Below are 4455 nucleotides of genomic sequence, written 5' to 3' on the forward strand. Positions count from 1 at the left end.
AAGGTATAAAAATCAATTCCATAATATGAACTAGGAGGTCATGGTTCCATTCCTGGTCAGAAGAGGGTACAGGCCCTGGTTGTGGGCTCGATTCCTAGTATGGTCCATGTAGGAAGCAGGCAATCAATGATTCTCATCATTGATGTTTCTCTCTTTCTCCCTCTCCCTTTCTCTCTGAAATCAATTAAAAATAAATAAAATAAAATTTATGCAAACAAAAGCAGAAAGTGCAGAAGATATTAAAAGGCTATTGACATAAAATCTTATATATGAATTGACTTAATATTATTTGAAAGTAAGTAATATTGTCATTTATTGTCATGAAATGAAGCTATATATTGTAAATTCCAAATCAATCATTAAGAAAATTAAACAAAAATATTTGGATAACATCAATAATTCATCTAAAATTAAATCATGGAAATCTCAATCCAACAGAAAGTAAGAAAAAAATGGAAAAAGGAACAGATAGCTGAGAATACTCAAGTAGGAAATAATGTTAGTTAATATGTTAAATTCAAAAGGTGTAAATTCTTGTTTTAAAGCTGAATTATTTGATTTAAAACAAAAAGACCCAGCTGCAAACTGTCCACGAGAACCCCATTAAATATAAATATACAGATTTGTTTAAAGTTAAAAGATAAAACAAAGTATGCAATGGAAATACTCATCAAAGTAAAGTGAGGATGGTTGATTAATATGAGAAACGCCAGATGTGAAGATGGGGATTACTAGACATTTTCAAATGATAAATAGATCAAGTCATCAAGAAGACATAACAATTCCAAATGTGTATGCTACTGATAATGAGCTTGAAAATACATGAAGCAAAGTGAATAGCAATGAATGGAGAAATAGATAACAACACATTTCTCTATCAGTAATTGAGAAAACAAATTAAAAAAAGAATATAGGAGACTTTAACAATGTTTTCAAACAACTCAGTATGGAACACTGCAACATAATTAAATGACATATGAACTATTTGCTAGGATAGATTATATTCTAGGGCATAAAACAAGTGTTAATACATAAAAACAACTCAAATTTATACAAGAATGTATTCTGAAAAAAAAGAGTTAAGTTAGAAATCAACAACAAAAAATATTTTTAAAATATCCTGAATATTTAGAAGTGAAGCAACATATTTCTAAATAACCTCTGAGTCAAATAAGAAATCAATTAGAAAATATTTTGAACTGAATTAAAATAAAAGCACCACCTGTTAACATTTACAAAATATACTTACAACATTTTTAATGTGCTTATATTAGAAAAGAGAAAGATTTCAAGTTAATAATTTAAGCATTTACCTTAATATAGGGAATGGTGGGCAAAAATATGTTTACAGTTGTGAGTATGCCTTGTATTTTTATTTATTTTTCTTGCATTATTATTCAGTAATTATTTTTCCACATTATTTTTCCACATTATTTTTCCACATATAAACCTACTTTTGCCAACCCCTGTAAATTAGAAAAACAAAAACCAAAATAAACAAGAAAGAAATAGTAAAGATCAGAAGACAAGGTCATTGAGAAACAACAAAAGCACAGAAAAAAATCAGTAATCCAGCAGTGTGTCTCAGTGGTTGAGCATTGACCTATAAACCAGGAGGTTCCCTAGTTCAATTCCTGGTCAGGGCATACGCCTGAGTTGCGGGCTTGATCTTCAGAGGGGGGTGTGCTGGAGGTAACTGATCAATGTCTCTCTCTTCGATATTGCTATCTCTCTATCCTTCTCTTTTCCTCTCTAAAAAAATCCATAAAAACATTTAAATATTTAAAGAGTTCAATTAATCGATAAAGTCCTAGCCAGATCAGAAAAAAGAGTCACAGTATTCAATTATGAACTTCTTTGTGCTAACATATTTGACAACTTAGATGAAATTAGCAAATTGTTCGAAAACAGAAATCAGCAAAGCTCATTGAAGAAGAAATAGATAATCTAAATAGCCTATATTTATTAAAACAATTCAATTTATAATTTAAAAATTCCCACAAAACAACAACAAAATTGTAGGCCCATGTAGCTTAACTGATGAATTCTATTTAAACATTTAAGTAAAAAGTAATACTGATTCTATAAGCACTGTTTTAGAAACAGATGTGGGATGCAACGATTCATTTTTTGAAGCCAGCCTTTCTTTGTATATCTTGGATATACCCCTAATCAGAGCTGTTATTTGCAAATATTTTATTTCATCCAGTTGGTTCCCTTTTTGTTTTGTTAATGATTTCTTTTACTGTGCAGAAGCTTTTTGGCTTGATGTAGTTCCATTCATTAATTTTTGCTTTTATTTCTTTGACTTTGTGGTCAAGTTAACAAAAACCCCTCTTGAGACCAAGGTTCATAAATTTAGTATCTACTGAGTCTATTGATGTTGATTTCCCCCCATCATCTACATTTGAGTAGGTTTATTTAGTCCAGGTTGAGCTCAGTTCCACATGATAAAAGAACTCACAGGTGTTCTAACTTGGCTGCATGATCATTGAAAAACTAGCCAGATAAGGAGCAATACAGTGTAATCCAGCTGGGGAGAATAGATTTGGATATAGTTGAGAGAGCCTGAGGGACAGTATCCTTAGCAGAAAAGAGATTTTTAAGAGAAATCACACTGTGAAACCAAATGAGAAAAAAATGGCCAATTTATAGGGTTATTTGGTACAGAGTGGGGTTTTGTTGATGCAAATGACATTAAATTACTAGAACCAGTGCTAAGCACTGCATATTAATCAGTTTGCTTTTCTAGGCTGTTCAATAGTATGCGTTTTTAAAAAAACAAACAAACTAGAAATTAGTTCATTCAAATCAGCATAGAGTGCAAGACCCTGCCTGTCCTTAGTGGAATCATTAAATGGCGGAATTCCTCTGAAATTGAATTTGTGCAAAGGTGGTCTTTTATATTCAACATAAAATGCCCAGCCATTCATTAAAAATAATATTACATAAATATGAGAAGCAAAACTTATTTCAGGGAACTTGGAAATCACCACCAGGATTATTTTAAAAAATAGCTCCAATATTCTTTAATTTTTCTCCCATTATGTCTATATCTTTCCTTTAATTCCAGGCTTTGTTACTGTTAAGTCAATAAAATATGGTAGAAGTGATACTCTATCAGTTTCAGTGTATAGTCCTTATGAACTTGACAGCTTCTACTTCCCATCTCTTGGATATTTACTGCTAAAAATAGTCCCCAAACAGTAAAGATGCCCAATTGCCAGTCCCATGGAGATAATTCAATAACCAGCATCAGATTGCAGTCACAAGATTTAATCATTTTATGAGCAGATCTTCTAACCTGGGTGAACCTCTTCAGCTGATACCATGTTTAGTAGAGATCAACTGACCCCACCAAACCATATCAAAATTATACATTTGTAAGCAAAATAAATTATTCCTTTTGTGTAATAGCCTTGACATTTTAAGATAGGTTGTTGCACAACTGTGGATAACTAGAGTAGTTATATGCTTGGCGGCTCTGAAGTTATGTACAGACTTCAGGTGCTTGCGGAAATCTTCACTTTATGCTATTAATTCTATCCAAAACAAAAATGGTAGCATTTTAATCCTCAAGTTATTGCAAAGTCTCTCTTAAAGTCAGCTGTATGGTATTATTTCACTTAGAAGACAAATTGATGACTTTACAGTACAAATGAAAAACTGAACACAAGACATTCAAGTAACTTGTTCCAAATCACATTGTTAATATAACTAACCCTGTTTCATTGGTCATGATTTTAAAAATATATATATTTTATTGATTTCAGAGAGGAATGGAGAAAGAGAGAGAAACAGGAAGGGGAGAGAGAGAGAGAGAGAGAGAGAGAGAGAGAGAGAGAGAGAGAGAGAGAGAGAGAGAATATCAATGATAGAGAATCATTGATTGGCTACCTACTGGGAATTGAGCCTGCAAATCAGGCATATGCCACTTGACCAGAATCAAACTTGGGATCCTTTGGTCCTCAGGCCAGTGCTCTATCCACTGAGCCAAACGTCTAGGGCATGATTTTTTTATACAGTTGATTCCCCCTCAAAAAAGTTTGTCTTTCTTTTAATCCTAAATGATCTCATGAACAATCTCTAGGTCATCTTTGAATCACCCAGAGCTGTGAGGGAAAAATGTTGTACTTATTACCAGAATCTTTTTTCTACAGATTTCCAAAGATTCATCGGTTTCTCAAAAGATTTTGGAACCCCACCACCAATCTTGGACTTTGTTAGTGTTATTTCTGCTCAGTTATAATAGAAATTTTTTTGTTATTAATGGAGTAAAAATTATAGTTGTAAATTTACAGAATGATAAATTGAAGATATGTCTTCATTTTAGCAAAATATGATACATGTTGTAGACTAATTTTAGATTTATGGGACATGTTAAAACTCTGTTGCTTCATTCAACAAATCATTAACAAAGATTGTACTATGTGCCAAGTACTCAAAAATAAATGA

The sequence above is a fragment of the Pipistrellus hanaki genome, assembly GCF_964339955.1.
Source record: "Pipistrellus hanaki genome assembly, chromosome: 7".
Classification (NCBI taxonomy): Eukaryota; Metazoa; Chordata; class Mammalia; order Chiroptera; family Vespertilionidae; genus Pipistrellus; species Pipistrellus hanaki.